A 20,740-nucleotide genomic window follows, 5' to 3' on the forward strand; every position below is an offset into this window, starting at 1 on the left:
AGGATGGGACGTTCTCAGTCCAAACTTCATCTTTCTTTCACCCCATATAAAAATCCCCTTCCTGATATCTCTGCAGAATTTCATTCAGCCTCAGCTCAGATAACTCCAAGCCCTGGGAGCTCACACCCTCAGAAGACATGTTTGTCTGGCTCTAGAGATTCAAAAGTTCTTCTTCATCCTGAGCCAGAATCTGCCTTCTGACTTCCACTCTTCATTCTTAGTTTTTCCTCTAGAGCATCATGGAATCAATATAATCCCCCTTTCAACTCAGTTTCTCCTAATTCATCCCACATCTGGTTAAGCAGCCTCCGTTCTTCAGTGTCCTCTGTGTGAATGTGTTGTCCATATGACTATATACTGAACTTGTGGTCAACTATAAGGCTGTCGTCTTTTCTATATACATTACTGTTCTATATACATTACTATACATTTCTATATACATTACTTTATTCAGGTGATTTTTTTGAGGGTAAGTGGGAGGGCTTTGTATTTATCTCCTTCAGATTTCATTCTGTTAGTTTGAACCTATCACCCACGCTTTTCTCTAGTCTGGATCTAACTTATTTGCTATTCCTCCTGCCTTTTTGAGTCATCCTCAGATTTAATAATGTCTGCTTTCTTTATAGTCTTCAAATGGCTGGTGAGGCTGCTGAAACAAATAGGTCCCAGGCAATGGGAGGGAAGATCTCCTTTGAGGGATAGAGCAGCTTCTGTCAGGACTCAGCCCCCATCCTCCAAATCCCTGCACACTGGTCACAGGTGCACTTTCTGCTTCTCAACCAGCAACTGTCCTTTGACTGGGGGCCACCTCAGGCTTCCAGAGCCCATGTCGCCTATGCTTATGGAGAGAGAGCCTTTGTTGACTGATCTGTATATTATGTCAGTTAATACTGACAGAAGAATCTGGGGAAGAGAAACTTCTTTCTTTTAACCACAATGATATGAATGCCTTTTTAATTTGAAGACTGTTCTCCTGAATAGAGAATATAGAACAAAGTATAATTAAGAAATGCTACCTTGTTATTGTCTCTTAATGTTATATGTATATGTCACTAGTATTAAGGCTCCTTAATTTTTGTTGTTGTTGTTGTTCTGAATGTAATTTTAAAAGGTGTTTTCACTATTGGTACCATACATTTTTACAAACTGATGTCATTCTGGTTTTTTGTTGTTGTTGCTTTTACTGTGTGATAGGCAAAAAGTCCATCAAGACAAAAATCGAAGAGGTTTCAGGAGTTTATCAAGATGAGGTGTCAGAAATACATATAGCTATTTGAAATTCTCCATTTCTACTTTGCATGTGCTCTGTGTTAAGAAAGCATGTCCCGTATCTTCCTCCTGACTGACCAGCTTATAGACCACTTTGGTGGAAATAACTTCTATATTACTATAGTAAATGCTTTGTATCATCATATCATATGTGTTTTATTTTTCCATAGTACTTATATCCTTAGGCTTAAGGGTGTCCAAGCAGCAAAATATAATACTAGTTCTTCATCCTTCTAAGAGATATTTCTGGATTGACCTAGGTAGACTGTTCCACTGTCATATGCTAGCTCTGGATTAATTACTTCTGTTACTATCCTTGACACTAATAGATTAAATCTGAGGCCTTGCGTTTGGTCTCCATTGTTTTCTATTATTTTATTCAGTGAACCTGAGTGTGTCCTACCTTGCTATTCTTATTTCTACATTACATCACTTCACTTAAAACAAATTTTTTTTTATCTTGTTGGCTCAAAGTAAGCTACCTCATTTTTTTTGCAACGTGAAGGTATAAATAGACACATAAATAAATATACACATACATGGATAGATAAGTCATATACTTGTGATCTCTATTGTATCCAGATTCTTTATTTTCGTCTTTTTTTAATCAAATTTTAATTTTATGGGGTAATAGTTTTAAGCATCAAAAATCCTTCCGAAAAAATCTAACCCAACCCCATAATACTTTTGTTGATGTGGAAATAGAGACTAAGAATTTATGTAGCTTATTCAAGTTAATGGTTATATTGAATGGTCCACACTTAGAATTCTAGTTTTCTGTTAAAAAGATATTCTTCTTAATTTACCATATTGCCCATCCCACCCCTCACCTCAGGAAGTAGGTGACCATAAGAAGGGAAAATAAAGGAAAATAAAATTGGTAATTTCATCTTCCTGTTTAAGTAGAATAAAAATACTGGAATGTGGCACTATCTGAAAAGAAATATTTTAACTGAATTTGGGAATTGCCTTTTGGGGACTTTCAGTAATAATGCAAACCTTGTCCTTCATTAGATGGAATGATAAATTGCAAAAGGGCCATATATCTTAGAAACAAAACACTTGCGTTACATGGATGTGAGCAGCACCATAGAGTAACAATATTATGGTTGCAGGAACACTAGGTGAGAGCATGCCTGTGTTTGTTGTGTTCCCTGTTTCGCTTTTTTCCTGTCTAGGGAAGTTAACCAACTAGTAGAGAAGCAACAGATCTGAATGCATGGGGAAACACAGTTGTTCAAGCTTGTCAAAATGCATATTGAAAAATTTTCATCAACTCACTTTGAAAAATACTCTATAACCTAAACCCAGTGTCAGTGAGTTGCAGCAGGTGTTCCAGATGGTAGTTTAAGAATGTCTGTGGGAGACATGGAAGTAATTCAAACAGAAGAGGGACTTTTTTTTTCTTCTTTTAGTTGGAAGAGGGGATGATGGATACAGTTCAGGCAGAGGCAACCTTTGTGTTGAGTTTGAACTATAGAGGGGATAGACATTTAGTGTTCATGCCCAGGTTTGGATTGGACCCCAGAGACCTGACTGGACCAGAGACAGTTCACTGAATTCAAACACCAAAATTATGCTGAGAAAAATCCAAGAGGAATATACTCCCCCCCACCCAGCCAGGTGACCCGACACACATTGTATGCTCGAGTTTCCCTACTGATCTCAGTATGTGTGTCTTTTGTTTACAACTGACTAGTGGAATAACCTGACAACACTAAAGTTGAGAATTTTCTCACGTATCCACTGGATATTTTTCTAAAAACTCTTCACATATTTCTTTCCTTCAAATGTAATTACCACATGTAATAGAGTGTTTTTCCATCTAAAAAATAGAGTGACTCCTATTGCTAATCAATATTAATTCACATGGTACACTTTAGATAAATATGAATGTTTCAGTGTACAGTTGGTTTGAAGTAGAAAAAGGATTTTTTTCTTACCCATTCAGATATTCCTAGGAGAGTAAGTAAAAATGGGAGCATAGATATAAGTAGATGGTGGAGAACAAGTACGATCCCTGCCCTTGAGAAATAAATATCTAATAATGTGTGAACAGATTTCAATTGATATCAGGACAGTTGTGAACAACATTGGTTTTGTTTCATCCTTTGAGGGAAAGAATAAGAGGAGAGAGAATAATGTCCTTTTTTGTCCTACTTGGTTTCGAGACTGTCATCAACATTGGCTTTGATCCTGGATAATCAAATTTCTAGCAACTGAATACAAGGAGGGAGGGGTTGTTAGTGATTTGAACAGTTTCCAAACTAGAATCAACTTGTTTTTTTCTACTTCCTGACATATTGGCAAATCATTTTTATGAGCCCTTATGTGATTCATTGAGCCATTTGGGGAGGGTCAGAGGGCAAGGGTGCCATTTACCAGAGCAGGTTTAAGCTGGGGAAGGCGAGGTCAGAGGGGAAGAGAGACCCTCATTATTCTGGGAGGATTCCGGGGGCCAGCTCTGAGCCTGCCCAACTGTGTTAGGCTCACACTGGGTGTTTGTTAGCACAAAGCACCGAACTGCAGGTGTTCTGTACTCTACAGAGTCTTCAAAGATCAGCCTCAAATGTTTCTGTTACTATAAAGAGGATTAAAAGGATTTAAAAACATAGCAGTCCTGTCCAACTGCTAGCATATTTGCCAACATTTGCCAAGAGGGAGGAAAACAGGGTAGGCTATATCAGCTATAAGTCCTCGTAGTGGGGGGAAACATACTTTTCAGGTTTCTTTTTTTCCCCTTTTTCTCCTTTTTTAATAGCCTGAACGTGGAACTGTAGCACTTTCAACTGGAACTCATTAAGAATTCATGGGGCAGAAAATGTAAGGGGTTCTGGAAACAGGGACTTTGAAAAGCCAGAAGTGAGCTATAAATAAACTGCTGCTGATATTCATTTTTTTCTGGTGGTTAAATACACTTATTACACTGGAATGCTCACATGGAGTAAACCAGGTGATTTTTGACCTGAAAACCCAGTTTGCATTGAGGGGCACATTGACATTTATGGACTTACTTACCACATATAGGTATCATAACAGCCATTACACATTCTCAAAAAGCACTTTTGCTATCCTCTATGGGTTGCCCATATTGACAGCCATCACCTGCAGGTGAAAGTATGAGGTCCAGGCATCTGGAATCGTTGTTAAGGCACCAATGTTACTACTTATCGTTAATGGTTTTTAACATCAAATTCCAATTTCCTTGCATTCAGCTTTGCCCTGGTTCAATAACCTGCCTTTAGTTGCTCTGGTTCCTCTACACAGCACACTGATTTTTCAGCAAGGTTCAGAGGCTGAGAAGAGGCTGAGAACTGAGTCAGCTGTGTGTCCTTGGGTAGAACAGATAACCCCTCTGAGCTTAGCTTTCTCATTGATCAAGTTGGAGTAATACTACACTGCTCTAATCTTTCTCATAAGACTTGAAATTTTTTTAAATAGGGATGAGGCTGAAGCTAAAGACTTCCTTGCATGTGTTATGGATAATATGTGAAGGTATGTGTGCATACACACACACACACACACACACACACACGCACACACACACACACTCAGAGCCATATCTCCCATTCACATTATGTAAGCCTCTGATTTCTAGGGTAATTTTGCAAGAGTTTGCTTATATAATGGGTGTTGATTTTGGAGCACACTGCAAAAACCTATTATTTGAATATGTCACATCATGTAATGTTTGGTACAGGAATTCCTAACCTGGATCCGTGGACATTGCACACTCAAAGATGGGCCTTAGAGGTCCGTGCCCCAGAAAGTGAATGCAAGCAGTTAGTCTGAAATGCATGCATTTTCTGGAAAGAGGTTTCATCATTTTCATCTGGTTCTCAAAGGAGTGTACAAGCATAAAAAGTATTTAAGAACCATTATTCTGCAAGCTCTAGGAATATAAGGCAATGGGTGACAGACTACAGTCTGCCATTCCATAGACATAGACAACTCTTGTTCGTTTTCTCATAACTCTTCCTTTTTTCTTTCCTCCATTTCATCATCTGTAAAGAATGTGTAAAATAATGTATATTTGAAATTTAAACTAAATAATGCACTTTTAACACAGTGTTCAGTAATCCTCAATAACTGTTAGCTGTGGTTTTAATATTTTAATATCATATAGTATCTGGATAGGTGAGAGAGCCATGCAGAAGATATATTGCCCTTGATTAACGTGCCCTGAAGGAGCTTGAAGGCATCAGATGCATTAGTATGTATCAAATAACAATGAGATTACATGGGAAGATTTCAAAGAAAGGATACGGAGAGTTTTGCATGTGTTCAGATTGAAGAGCTATCTTTGCTAGCTGAAATAGGAAGGTCAGATGAACAGAAGTTGGCCACTCTATCGGAAGATGAGAGAGGAAGGAGTTGGCTTCCAGCTGAGAAGCATCCAGAGCTAAGTTTAGCCAGACAGGTTGAAGGAAGATTGTGGAGAGTCCAGAACGGCATGCTGTGGAGTTCAGATTTGACCCGGAGGTAATGGGAGCTTTAGATGATTTTGAGCAGGAAAATCACATGATGAAAACAATATATTCAAAGCATTAATTTGGCATATGTGGGCAGGATGGAGCCATGTAAAGAAGGACTGGAGTCAGGGAAGGAGCTGGGAGCTATGGCAATAATCAAGGTGTGAGGTGATGAGGGCCTGCTCCAGGATGGGAATGTTTGTGGAAGGTGCTGGGGATGGGGGTGGTGGGGCATGTATCCACCTTAATTGCTTATTTGCTATGATTTCTGCTTCCAACTGCAGTTTGCCTTGGCTACTAAACCTTCCTGACCCTGAAATATTCACTCCAGTCTTCCAGGAGGGGAAGGAAGGAGAGAAAGAAGGGAATGAAGGAGAGAGGGAGGAAAGGGATTGTTAGAGGAGTCAAGCAGTCAGGCTGGGGTCTCTAGTGTGGAGCTGGATTTTAATCAACAGATGTAGTCTCAGGGAAAGAAGGAGGAAAAGGGTGAGGATGTTCATTTGGACTTACTCAATGTAGGAATGACTTCCTTGCAAAGAACCAATATGACTGCAGAATGAGTGACTTTACTCCCCTATTTACACCAGAAAGGGCATAGGACGCAGAGTAAGAGAAGCATTTGTTCTTCTAGTTGAGCTTCAGGTTCACCTAAAGTGATGGCTTTCAACCTTTTTTGACCAACACTCCATAATAAAAAATAAATTTACATGGCAGTCAAACATACACACACACACACACACACAAATATGAACAAACATAATCAAAGCAAAAGTTTTATAGAACATTCCTACTCATACTACCTGTGATGCATTCTGGTATTTTTTCTCTAATCTATTTATGATTTTATATATGCATGCATTTTTACAAAGGATGATTGTGACTCAGTCAATTGATTTTTTTTTTTTAATCAACTAAGGGGTCATAACCTGCTCCTTATGAACTATAGACCTCTAAGTACCTGGACGTTAGCACCAAGGTCAGGAAAATCATGTACTCACAGGCATAACTGGAATGCTTTAGTCTGCTTCTGTTTCCTACCCACCCGCCTCACCCAAGCCTTTATTTGCTCTGGAGTTTCAAAAAAACTGAGAATAGATGGAGGCCCTTGGTCCATTAGTTTAGAACTCAGGTTCAGAACCTGATGTCAGATTCATTTCCTGCACCCAAGCCCTCTGAATATGCCGTCCAATTCACAAGCTTGATAGTCCTTACTTGGGACATGAAGCCCACACACAAAGTTCCTTCAACAAGGTTTGTTCCCTAATGAGACCTGAACCCAGACACAATGGCCACAATTGGTACAGACATTTTAATGTCTTGGGCTGGTTCCTTATATTATCCTTGGCTCTAGTGGACCAACGCACACACAGTAACATTCTTTACCTGAAGTTAGCTGTAATTTCAAACTAGGTGGAATTCTTTCCTACCTTTGAAACCACAAAATAAAATCAAAGAAATAGGATCTTTTGCAGACTGTGGCTTTGCATTGACGAGAAGGGGTGGAAGGCAAGCATATGGCCTCAGGTTGGAAATAACTTTTAAAATGTCTGATTTTGATCATAAGGCCAAATTATCTGGGCACACGGTGGTCATTAAAGCCTCCTGTCTGTAAGCCCCTCATGTGTGTATATGCATACCTGTAATTTAGCATTCTGGCTCAATAGTAAGTAGGACATCAAAGCAGAGAAGGAAAAGTGAACCAAGGCAATGAAAACCAATCTGATTTCAGAGAATTGAGTCTGCCTATGAACTCAGCTAGTTATCAATATCCTGGAAAGAAAAATGTAGAGGACCGATTCTAGGAGCCCTGAATCAAAATGGGGGTGCAGTTATTTCCACTATGTGCTCCAGTTTTTAAGAAGACTGAAGTTGTGAGGATAACTCTGGTGGGAATGAACTCTAGTATTTTGCAGTGGTCATTCTTCTTATATGAACAGTGGCCTACTTGTAACCTGGCTTTGACCATTTCCCTGGAAATTTGAGTGTGCATTGGAGACAGTGTTGAGTGTTTTGGTGGGCCCCTGGTTTCCTTTACAGTCTAAGGATTGGGTGGATATGTCGTCTGCTCAATTTCCAAGTAAAGCCCCAAGGCAAATGGTTCTAGGACTATGGTACATTAATCCCCAGAAGGAAGCCAGTAGATGAGTTTTGAAATTACAGGGAAAATTTTGTGTATATGTATGAGAATGAATTTTTCTAGGAAGAAGGCCATAGCTTTCATCAGTCTGCCAAAAAGATCTGCAAAAAGTTTAAGAATCACTGCAGCAGAATATCACTAGTATCTAGAGGTGTCAAAGTAATATAATCATCAGGCTCAATCTTCAGGGACCACTCAAATCATAAGTTGGAAAGTGAAAACACCAAAGGCAACCACAAGCCACTTGACCATATGGCAAATGGCTTCAGTCAGACTAGAGGGCTGGGGTAGGCTGGGACATGGTTAAGATTCCTGTGTAAGCCAGCTTCCTTCTGCCGCATGGCTACCCACTGCATGACAACCAACTCATAATATCAAGGACCAATTGTAAAAAGGGGGCTACTATGAGAGAGAGAGAGTATAAATCCATCTCTGCCACTGGGAAATCAATTCAAAGCTCATGTCCAGCTGACAATAGCTTGTACCCATTAGATAATACCAGAGTTTTAGTATTGGAAGAGACCTGTGGACACATAGATGAATCTCCATTCAATACAGTAATCCTTCAAAACTATTTGGAGCTCACTTCTCTACTTGGCCTTTGTCATTCTATTGTCAGACTGCTCTAGTTCCTGCAAAGTCTCTTATGACTTTATGTGAAAAACAGTTCTCCTAGGTTCTACTCATTGGTCTTAATTCTGCTTTCTAGAGATTCGTAAGAGAAGTCTATGTCTGCCATGTGAACACTAAACAGAATGTCTTAATAGCATCATACCTTTAGAAAATAACCAAATTGATTTGGTAGCATTTTTTTTACTTAGCATGTTAACCAAACTATGATTTATATAATATTTTTAGATACATTATCTTATTTAATTTTTAAAATGCAACAGAAATTATTATACCCATTTCTTTTCTTTCTTCTCTTTTCTTTTTTCTTTTTTTTTTTTTTTTGTGAAAAGTTGAGACTCATTAAGATTAAGTGATTTACACACACCTGTACAACAAATCAATGGAAAAACCAGGATCAGACATTTTATCTTTAATTTAAGGTCAAATGCTTCTCCCATTTCCTTACACTGTCAAGATTATTCTTTCAGTCATTCAGACATTTCATATGTGAGTGCTAGTCTCTCACTGAGTTGTTTTCTCCAGGCCCAATACCCCAGCTTCCTTGGTTCAGCTCTCGAAATTGGCATGTGCAGATCCTCTAATATTGTGACTCCTATTCCTGGAAACACTTTCCACTTTGTCAATGCCCCATTAAAGTGCTGGGCTCCTAGAAAATATTTCAGATGTGAAGGGCAACAAAGGCTAGATATTTACCACTTTCTCCTTCCTTCCAAGGAAGATGGAGACTAAGAAAGATGGATGGTTTATAGTTTCTAATAGCACATATTGTTCTCCTGATACTGAGCCATTTACCCCTGAAATCCTGAAGTCTACTGTGACAGCTGTCCTCCAAGATGGTCCTGAGGATTTTTGCTCCTCCTATTCATTCCCTTATATACAGTAATCTTATATAATCTATATAGGGACTTATATAGTCCCCTGCTACATTAAAAAGTACTGATCTGTGTAACTAATAAAATATCATGGAAATGATGGAGTTTGATTCCAAGACAAGGTTGTAAAAGTCATTTCATTATTTTTTCTGCCTTCCCATCTTTTGGATAACCTATTCTGGAAGAAGCAAGCCACCATGTTGTGAGGAAACACAAACAGCCCTCTATTGAGGTCCCTGTAGCAAGGAACTGAGGTTTCCTGCCAACAGCCAGTGCTGCATTACCAGAGTCATGTGAGTGAACCATCATGGAAGTGAATTCTTTAGCCTTCATCAAGCCTTCAGATGCCTTGACCATGGCCAACTTCTTGACTGAATTTTTTCGAAAGACTCTGAGTCACATCCATCCAGGGAAGCCAATCTTACACTCCTCATTTTTAAAGATAGTTTGTTGCACAGCAACAGATAACTCACACATCTATTCAATAAAATAAGTGAAACCTAACTCCATCATGTGCTTTAGATTCACATTCAGACAAAAATACTGATCATCTAATATAACGTCATATACTTTGTGAACTGTTTCAAAATAAATTATTTTGTTCACTTTTTATGGTAACTCTAGTTTGGATGCATAATTTTCTTTTCTTTTTTTTACATAGTAGAACGCTAAGGCTACATAGTAGAAGGCTAAGGCTCAAAGAGGTAAAGCAACTTAACCGTGGCCTCATATCTAGAAAGTGAAGAAGTTAGAGCTTGTACCTGGTTCTCACTGACCAGAGATCCCATGTTCTACCTGCTAGCTAGTGTATAGTTTCAAAGGATATATGAAATGAGAAGAGCCATAGTAGAAGGCTATGGTGCTCAGATGAGATAACACCAGATCTTTACATTCCTACACTAGTACAACCAACTATTTTACACCTTGATTAAAAACATGACATTACTGCCTAATCTGTTTTCTTTTGTGTTTCACTTTATTTTTCCAGAATTCTTTTTAGGACAAAATATCAATGAAAAAACATTGATTATGGCTATTGTGAGGGAATAGGGTTTGTGGAAGTTGGTATAAAAGCTATTATTATGTGTTTTATTTGGGTATGTAGACAGAGATACAATCTTCATCTCTTCACATGATCACAAAGTCACACTTAACAGATCTTGCAGACATCTATATACTTGACTACAGTATTACATAAAAACAAAATCCACATTAGGGCATAAGCTGTGTTTTATGTTCACCACTGTACCCCAATGCTTAACTCCATAGATGTGGTAGATACTCAACAAAGTAGATGTTGACTACTACAACATATGATGGGTAGGCAGCTTTATAAAATGGACTTTTACTTCCAAACCAAGATAAAGACTGTCAGTATAATTTTTACAAATATATTTTCTACTATGTAAAAAGAAATGCAAGAATCTGAAACAAGTAATTCAAACATGAGCACATTTCTTCATGGGGATTATTCACCTTTTATACAGTAGTACTAGTGAATGGCACCCAAAGTCTGAACCCTATTATTTTTACTCACATTAAAGAAAAAGCTTTGAAAGGTAGAATGGTGAGATATTACTCTGTCTTTTTTATGCCATGGCTACATGGCATTTCTTTTTTTTTATACCTCCTCCTGGATGAACTTACTTGCTTTTCTCATTTATTCTCTGTTAGTATTTAGCGGTCCTGGGTAGCATTATCATCTTGATAAGATAAATATTTCATGTAGAAGTATGTACAGGCAGTATTTAAACAAGTTAAGTTATAGTCCACATAAAAGTTATACTTGTTTGCTGTGTGAACACTTGAAAAGTACATAGTTATAAATACAAGCTTCAGTGTTTTCTATTAGATTAAGGTAGAGAGATTAGGAGATTTTCTATTGCATGTTTAAGTGTTTTAATTACTCTAATCGCTCTTCCACTCTTTTCCACTATAGTCTGTCATGAGTCAAATTCTATTTGGAATACAGAGATTTTTCTGTTGAGAAGAAAATAAAACAGATTTGTTTAACTTAATGTTTTATTCAAATGACTAATAATGGTATCACTGTGTGTGATAATGAGATGATTCTGCTCTCTCTTTTGAGGAATTTCAGCTCACACAATTTTCTGCAGAACCAGGAGATACAAAGAGGATCCCTTTCACTGAGAAATAAGTAAACAGGAAATTTTAACAAGACAACCAGTGTTTTATGCTTAAACAGATTAATAGGAAGACAATAAAGCAGTTTTGTGCTGATGATTGCTTGATTTCTGGTCTTTCAGGAAAAAAAATCTGCCAGATAATTTATGTAGGTTAGACAGAGGACCTGAAAGAGGTCACATTGCCCAAATTAGGTCACTTAGTTTTCTTTGATTCTGAGGAGGAAAATTGGAAGTCAGGCTGCCTGAGTTAAGATTTCGGTTCTGCTACTCACTAGCTGTGGGATTTTGAGTGAGTTGCCTAGGTTCTCTGTGCCTACTTTCTTATCATTAAAATGAGGTTAATGAGGGGCGCCAGGGTGGCACAGCGGTTAAGCGTCTGCCTTCAGCTCAGGGCGTGATCCCAGCGTTCTGGGATCAAGTCCCACATCGGGCTCCTCCGCTATGAGCCTGCTTCTTCCTCTCCCACTCCCCCTGCTTGTGTTCCCTCTCTCACTGGCTGTCTCTATCTCTGTCAAATAAATAAATAAAATCTTTAAAAAATAAATAAATAAATAAAATGAGGTTAATGAGGGGGTTTCAGTCAGTAGAGCATGCGACTCTTGATCTTGGGACTGTAAGTTCGAACCCCATGTTGGGTGTAGAGATTAGTTAAAAATAAATTCTTTAAAATGATGTTAAGGATACTATTTATCCCATAGGGTCATGGTGAAGTTTCAGTAAGTCAACACACGCAAAATGCTTAGACTAGAAACCGACACAAAGTAAGCACTTTGTAAAATTTAGCTACCATTCATTTATTCAACCATAATGTTATTGTCATTGTTAAATAATTCTGTAACTCAGGGAATTAACAGCAGGATCTCTTTCACAGAAGATATCTTCTTGCACTCAGTATGGTCACATGAGGGCTTCAAATTGCCGTAAAAGTTACCAGAGCAAAAGAAAATTCTAATGGATTCCCGTAGAATTTCTCAAGAGGTAATGGGAAAATTCTTCCCAGCCCCATGGGGTTGATAGGAGCTTATTTCTCTTCTCTGCATCATCCATACATATGGCTAAATAGCATTCACATGTGTTGGAAGAGAAACTATCTCCATGTCAGGAGCAGAGGGGTGTAGGAGAGAGAGTTTTGTCCACTCCTTCCATGTGGTAGAATCTCTACTTATGTAATACTCCTGACCTCTCTCTACCCTCACTCACTTAAAAGTGAAGTGATTGGATTTGTAGAGTGAAATAGACACACACACATTATTTTGCATGTTATTTACATTACACTTGATGTTTAAAATCTCCTGTAAACTCATTGACTCTTTAGTCTGCCAGTTTCACTTAGTAAGCGGGCAGCAGGAAGGTCAAGTCAAAGGATCCACAGTAGGATTGTTTCATTTCACAGATGGAAAAATGACAGAGGCCAAGGCAAGTAATTTTCTCAAGACCAAAAAACATGCATTAGTAATACATTAAAACTGCATTCAGTGGCTTCTGATTTTAAGTATATTCTCCAGAATGACAAATTATTTTATTCATTTACATGGGGGGAAACCCTCCAACCATTCATTTAACTTTACAGGCCTCTGTTTTCATATCTGTGAAGTGGGGATATTCCTAGGAAATATTAAATCAAAAGATACAATCTATGTGAAGTGGTTAACAACAGTAGCAGATAATGTTTAGTTAATGTTTGTCATTATTATTATTATTATCATTATTAATAGCATGCCAATCAGAGAAAATATTTGCAAAGGAACATTGCTATCAAAGAACATAGCTCCAAAGAACAGAAAATAATGGGTGTACTGACCTATTGTGTCCATACCTTATGGTGTCAGGAAGTGGAGCTATAATCTGAAACTGGAGCATGTTGAGTTTTTTAAAATATTAAATTTTATTTTACAGAAAGGGGAAGCCACTGATATTTTGATGTTAAAATGTGAGTGTTTGGTTTTGGAAAGCCAATCTGGCAGCAGCGTAGAGACTATACTGAAACTGTAATTGTCTGGAGGCACTGGGCATTGAGATCCAAAAGATCAAAGACCTAATCCTTTTTTTTTTTTTTAAGATTTTATTTTTAAGTAATTTCTACACCCAATGTGGGGCTTGAACTCACAACCCCAAGATCAAGAGTCGCATGCTCCACTGACAGAGCCAGCCAGGTGTCCCGCATTCTAATCAATAAGATACAATACATAAATGTCCTGGAGTCTCTGGAAAAATAATTAAAAAAAAAAAAAGCCTTAACAGTTTATTCTACAAGGAAAAGCTTATTTTTTGAATTGTTTTAGAATTGAAGTAATTAGATTCAGTCTCGTTCCCCCCACACCCTTATTTCTTAGACGTGGAGGGCAAAACATAACCAATTACACGTGAGTTATTCCTTCCAAGGCCCTGGTGTGTTGACATAAACTGTAATTGGTGTTCAGTCATATTTCTTTGTTACCATTGGGTGGCAGATCCTGGTATGTGAAACTCCCCAAAATGAGAAGCAAATCTCTGATTGTAGCTTCAGACCTGTCAAGCAAACTATTAAGATACTTTTCTTAACAAAATATTGCAAGAGTCAGAAGCTATGATTTTTATCAAGTTTTTAAGCTGAGCGGGTTATCATCATCATCAACATCATCACCATTATATATACTTTGAGGGAATGTCAAGTTTGTTTTTACATTTGTGTTTCATTTGGTTTGGCTTTATTTTGTAAATCTGTCCTCAGATCTGAGTTCAACCCCTTGAATAAAGTCAACTCCACAGATTGAACTGTATATGTTTCAGGCTACACTATTAAGACATTTGTCAATTTTCTGTATTTTTGCTTTTATTGAAGTATAGTTGACATAAAATATTATGTTAGTTTCAGGTATACAACATAGTGATTCAACCTTTATATACATTATTAAGTGATCACCACAACAAGCATAGCTACCATGTCACCATACAAAGTTGTTATGTATTTCTAACTATATTCCCTATGCTGTGCATTGTATTCCCATGTCTTATTTTATAACTGAAGTTTGTACCTTTTAATTCTCTTCCCCTATTTCACCAGCCAACCCACCCCCCATTTCTTCTGGCAACCGCCATATTGTTCTCTGTATCTATGTTCTCTGTTTCTGTTTTGTTCATTTGTTTTGTTTTTTAGATTCCACATATAAGTGAAATCGTACAGTATTTGTTGTTCTCTGGCTTGTTTCATTTATCATAATACCCTCTAAGTCCATCCATGTTGTCACAAATGGCAAGATTTCAAGCTTTTTTGTATGGGTAATATTCATATATATATATGTGTATATATATATATACATATATATATGAATTCATATATATTATATATATAATATAACACACACACACACACACACACTGAATCTTCTTCATCTATCTCTTGATGGATACTCAGATTGCTTTTAATTTCTTGGCTGTTGTAAATAACGCTCCAATGAACATAAGGGTGCCTATGTCTTTTCAGATTAGTGTTTTTGTTTTCTTTGGGTAAATGACCGGAAGTGGAAGGACCTTTGTCCCTTATTACAGTCTTTGTTTTAAAGTCTATTTTGTCTGATATAAGAATTGCTATCCCAGCTTTCTTTTGGTTTCCATTTGCGTGGATTATCTTTTTCCCTCCACTTTCATATGTGTGTGTTTTTAGATCTGAAGTGAGTAGGCAGTATGTATATGGGTCTTGTTTTTGTTGTTGCTGTTTCGTTTTGTTTTTTATCCATTGCACCACCCCATTGGAGCATTTTGTCCATTTTCATTTAAAGTAATTATTGATATATATGTCCTAGTGGTCATTTTGTTGATTCTTTTCTGGTTGTTTTTGTAGTTCTTCTCTGTTCCTTTCTTCTTTTGCTCTCTTCCCTTGTGATTTGGTGACTTTCCTTAGTGTTATGTCTGTTCTCTTTTCCCTTTATTTTTTGTGCATCTGTTATAGGTATTTGGTGTGTGGTTACCATGAGGTTCATCTGTAACATACTATGAATACAGCAGTCTGTTTTAAGTTGATGGCAGCTTAAGTTAAAGTACGTTCTAAAAGCACTACATTTTTACTTCCCACACCAGCATTTTATGTTGTTGACCATCATATTTTACATTTTATTATTTTGTGTACTCATGGATTAATTATTGTAGGTCTAGGTGATTTTACTACTTTTGTCTTTCAACTTTCATACTAGCTATGTAGGTGGTTTATCCACTATATTTACTATATGTTTACTATATAAGATTTTTCTTTTGTAATTTTTTTATTTCTAATTGTGAATTTTCTTTTCCAATTGAAGTCCCTTTAACATTTCTTGTAAGGCTAGTTTGGTGCTTATGAACACCTGTCTCTTTTGCTTATCTGGGAAAATCTTTATGTCTCCTTTAATTCTGAGTGGTAACCTTGCTGGGTAGAGTATTTTTAATTGTAAGTTTTCTTCCTTTCAGCACTTGGAATATATTGTGCCACTTTCTTCTGGCCTGTAAAGTTTCTGCTGAAAATTCAGCTGATGGCATCATGAGGGTTCCCTTGTATGTAAACAGTTTTTCTTGCTACTTTTAAGATTTTCTTTTTGTAATTGTTGACACTTTGATTAAAATGAATCTCGGTGTGGGTCTCTTAGGGTTTCATCTTGTTTGGGACTCTGTGTTTCCTGGATTTGGATATCTGTTTCCTTTACCAGGTTAGGGAAATTTTCAGCCATTATTTCCTCAAATATGTTTTCTGTCCCTTTCTCTCTCCTCCTAACGTGTGTTAGTATACTTGTTGTCTTGTTCTTTCATTTGGAACATATTCCTGTCTCTTCATTTTGCCTCTATGTTTGCTTCTATATACTAGGTAGATCAGTTACACTTTCTGGTCTTGAAGGCATGGCTTTACGCAGAAGTTGTCCTGTGGGGCCCAATGTGCAACCCCTCTGATTACCCAAGCCAGGTACCCGAGGAGGATCCCCTATGTGGGCTGTGTGCACCCTCCTGTGTGGCTAGTTTGTGATTTATGCAGACTGTCTGGTGTGCAGGGCTGTTTCCCAGTGTGGCTGTTTGTAAGGCCTGGCTGTGACTGCTATGGGTGTGCTGGTGAATGGGGCTGGCCCCTGGCCCATCTGGCTGAGTGGCTGGCCATGACTGTTTCAGTCTCACTTGTGGGTGGGACAGGCCTCTGGCATGACTTGCTGCAGCAACTGTTATAGGCGTTCTAGTGGACAGGGCTGGCCCCCCAGGGCAGGGACACTTGGGAGGAGCTCTGGTGCTGGCTGAGGGTGCCTGCCAAGAGTGATGGGGCAGGGAGCTGCTTGGCAGGGTCTCTGGGCTGGGCAAGTAGATTGGGCAGGGTGAGTCCATAGGAGAACACCAGAGAAGCATGAGTAGTGCTACCATAGTAGATGTAGAGTGCTGGAAATACCCCTTAGCCAGATAGTTAGAAGGGAAGAGGGAGAAGGGAAGGGAAGGGAAGGGAAGGGAAGGGAAGGGAAGGGAAGGGAAGGGAAGGGAGAAGAGAAGAGAAAAGAGGAAAGGAAAGGAAAGGAAAGGAAAGGAAAGATGAGGGAAGAGGGAGGGAGGGGAGGGAAAGGGAAGGGAAGGGAAGGGAGAAGAGAAGAGAAAAGAGGAAAGGAAAGGAAAGGAAAGGAAAGGAAAGGAAAGGAAAGGAAAGGAAAGGAAAGGAAAGAAAAGAAAAGAGGTGCCACCGGGGCTTCTGTCCTCTGAGAACATTCCAACAGATCCCGGCCCCTCCCCAAAATACCTTAGTCATGTGGATCTCCTTCATGTGTCAGTAGATCTTCTTCGTGTATCACCGAGGCACTTTTCACTTTTCAAACTGCTGCATCTGTTCTGGGAGTCCAAGCAAGTGAGATTGTGTGGGTGACCTTTAAGAGCAGAATCTCATTTTATTTCTTCTGGCATNNNNCTATTGGTTCTCAAAGCCAGGCATTATGGGAGCTCCTCTTCCCAGGGTAGGTCTCCAGGTCTGTGAAGCCCAATTTGGGGCTTGGGCCTCTTGTTTATCAGGGAGGGCCTGTATGGTATGATATCCCTCCAACATGTGGGTCATCATGTTGGGCATGTAGGTCCTGACTAGACAATGTCTCTGTCCCTCCATCTCATTTCAGTCTGGCTTTTTCTTTATATCCTTAATTGTATACGATCTCTTCTGCTAGTCTTCAGTTTGTTTCTCAGAGATATTTGTTCTATATGTACTTATAGTTTTGGTGTGTCCTGGGGAAGGTGAGCTCAGGATCTTCCTACTCTGCCATCTTCACCCAACCTCAAGACACATGTTAGTTGTGAGAAGTCATAAACATTCATTGAAAATCATTACCACCTTAAAATATGGATGATTATCTTTTTTTTCTCCTTTAAATTTTCTTTATTTTAAAAAAATTCTAGGGGCGCCTGGGTGGCGCAGTCGTTAAGCGTCTGCCTTCGGCTCAGGGCATGATCCCAGCATTCTGGGATCGAGCCCCACATTAGGCTTCTCCGCTAGGAGCCTGCTTCTTCCTCTCCCACTCCCCCTGCTTGTGTTCCCTCTCTTGCTGGCTGTCTCTCTCTCTGTCAAATAAATAAATAAAATCTTTAAAAAAATTCTATAAAGATTAATAAATAATCCATCATAATTTAGAGCCCAACAACTTTTGGAAGGCTTTCTCAGACATGGGAGATGCCCTGTGTTTGAATCCCACTTCACTAAGGAAGAAGCCAGAGAATCACTCTTCCAGTCTTTCTTGCATCTGGGTACAGGCTCTTCCACCCAGATGTACCCGTGCAACATTTTAACTTGGAAGATAGTAATGTGAAGGAGATGCTCTCTGGAATTGCTTTTTCAGGCAGTAGTGGCAGAAGTACTAAAAGAATATTTCTGGTCCAGGATCTGCTAGGGAGACTGCAGGTCCTCACCTGGTAGAGACTGTGGTGGTCACCACTGGAGCTGCACAGTTGTGCCGCTGGGGTGTGTTCCTGCTCATCCAGACTCCATCCTCCTCCCTTCCTCAATCCTCTATCACATTCCATGAATTATCTCATCTCACTTAATAAATTTCTTTTCCATTTAAATAGCCAGAATGAGTTCCATTGTTTGCAACCAAGTATCCTGATCTGAATATGTATTTGTCTACACGGAGGCATGCAGACATCTTTTAAAATACAACATGACTGCCACCAACTCCACCATCTCTCTCTTCTTAGAAAGTAATTATTTATTATTATTTATTTTTTCATTCATGTGACAAAAAAAAAATGTTTTGAGTGCCTATTATGTGTGAGGCACATTAGGCATTGACAATATAGACATGGTCCCAGCCCTTTTTGGATATAGAGCCTGTATGTACTTTCCTATATAGTTCCTATATCTACTTTCATATTGATGCCTGGGAATAATTTTTGCGATAACATATATGTATGTGTGCCTTTGATAACAATATTTTAATAAAGTTATTTTTACTTCTAAGTATTATAATCCCTCTTGCAAGTTTTCACGTGTGTATCAGAGAGCATGAAATAGATTAATGGGAACATTTAGTGAACTGCTGATATAGTAATATTGTTTTCTAGGAAATCAAATATCTGTGTTGCTTCCTACTGCGTGGAAGCCATTTTAACTTGGCTTGTGCCTCTTTCTAAAAGCATTTAAAACAGCTTTGATTTTACTTGCTGGGGAAAGAGAACAGGGCTTAGAAGGATAATACACATCAGCAATTAGAATAGGAAGATTTTTATTTGTTTGTTTTGTATCTTTCTATATTTAAGAATATCCCATAAGTGGCATGCATTATTTTTTAATAAATGGAAATAAAATATCATTTTAATGAAAATTAGTGAAGAAATAAAGAACAGAAAGATGAGAAAGGGAAATAAGGGAAGGAAGGGAGGGACTTCACATTGTGCAGACTGGACACAAACAAAAATTACATGAAACACGGAAAAGTATCATCAGAATTAGGAAAAGAGAACAGGCCAGATCAGAAGACAGTAACCATCTGATATATTCTAGCTAATAATTTGCATAAGAAATTGGGTGAGAAGAAGCTGGAAGTTTCTCTCAAATCTCACATTAATGTGTTTATAATTGGAGGTTTGATGAGATTTAGGGGGATTTAAGCCAATGTATGATATTTCCCTGTAAATAATGTTCTTTCACAACCTTGCCACTAAGGCTGAGCCATGTCTTATCACATATAACAAAGATGACATCATCCATAGTCTTGGGGTATCAATGCAGAACTTCAGAATGCCAGATGTTGTGGAGAGAGAAGATTCTTAAATATCTTTAGATTCCTTCATATCAAAAGTCCGGCTGATTTAATCACAGAATTTTGCATAAGAGAAGTCTGTGCCAAAGAGAAAAAAGTGAAAAGCCCCACTCTTCTACCCAAGTGAGTTGTGGAAAGAAGGGAGTTGAAAGTAGAATGTGGAGGAGTTCTTATATCCTTGATCTCTGTTTCTTACAATAGAAATCCAAAGTGGGGCCATGGTTGAAATATTCAAATTAATAAGTAGGAGATCAGGAGATAAGGGGAGAGTAAAATAATGAAGGTTTTAGACCTTGATGCTATCTCATTACCATGGGGAAAATAGCACAACTTGTGGGTGGTGGTAGCTAGATAGATGAGCCCCACATAGTGTCCTGGCTCCTCATGCAATGTGTCATGTAGAAAAAATTTAGAAGTTCTTATGTGTTCTTGTGATGGAGAACAGAGTGCTGAGAAGCACAGGGACTGACAGAGGCCTGGAGAAAAGAGCCTGCCATATGCTGGGGACTCCAAGGCTGGGACAAATGGCTGGGATCACTGACTGCTGAGGTGACTGCCAGTGTGTCAGGCAGCATCAGTTTTATTTCAGACATCACTAGTCCAGGGAACCAACCAGAATAGCCACTTCCCTTAGAGAGTACAGGAATCCAAAATTTACAGCTTCCATCCTTTCCACAACTAGGGAACAAGGTGCCATGAAGCCTCCCCACTTACATACCAAAAATCTTCTTGGAGGAGCAGTGGAAAGGAGGGGACATCTGAAACAATGAAATTAAATTATTGGAGAGAGCACATTTCTGTGATTGGATACCATTTCTTTTTCCTTGTTGACCATGAGATAGAGGCTCCCAAAGAAGATTGGAATTAGGAAAAAAAAACACAGAAATTAGTTTTCTTTGCACATCTAAATGTAATGTGAGTGATTTTTTTTTTTACCTCACTAAAATTGTATGCAAGTGTGCTCCATAGAATACATATGTTCTTCAATGTC

General features: G+C 38.5%; 1 long non-coding RNA gene across 1 annotated transcript in view; it reads left to right on the forward strand.

The window, feature by feature from the left end:
• Positions 1-18,645, forward strand: part of LOC103658195 — a 197,525-nt gene extending 178,880 nt beyond the window's left edge. Inside the window, exon 6 of the long non-coding RNA XR_567056.2 lies at positions 18,557-18,645. This is a non-coding gene — a long non-coding RNA (uncharacterized LOC103658195). The remainder of the gene's footprint in view (positions 1-18,556) is intronic.
• The last annotated feature ends 2,095 nt before the right edge of the window (positions 18,646-20,740 follow it).

Source organism: Ursus maritimus, unplaced genomic scaffold (assembly GCF_017311325.1).
Source record: "Ursus maritimus isolate PB19 unplaced genomic scaffold, ASM1731132v1 scaffold_2, whole genome shotgun sequence".
Taxonomy (NCBI): Eukaryota; Metazoa; Chordata; class Mammalia; order Carnivora; family Ursidae; genus Ursus; species Ursus maritimus.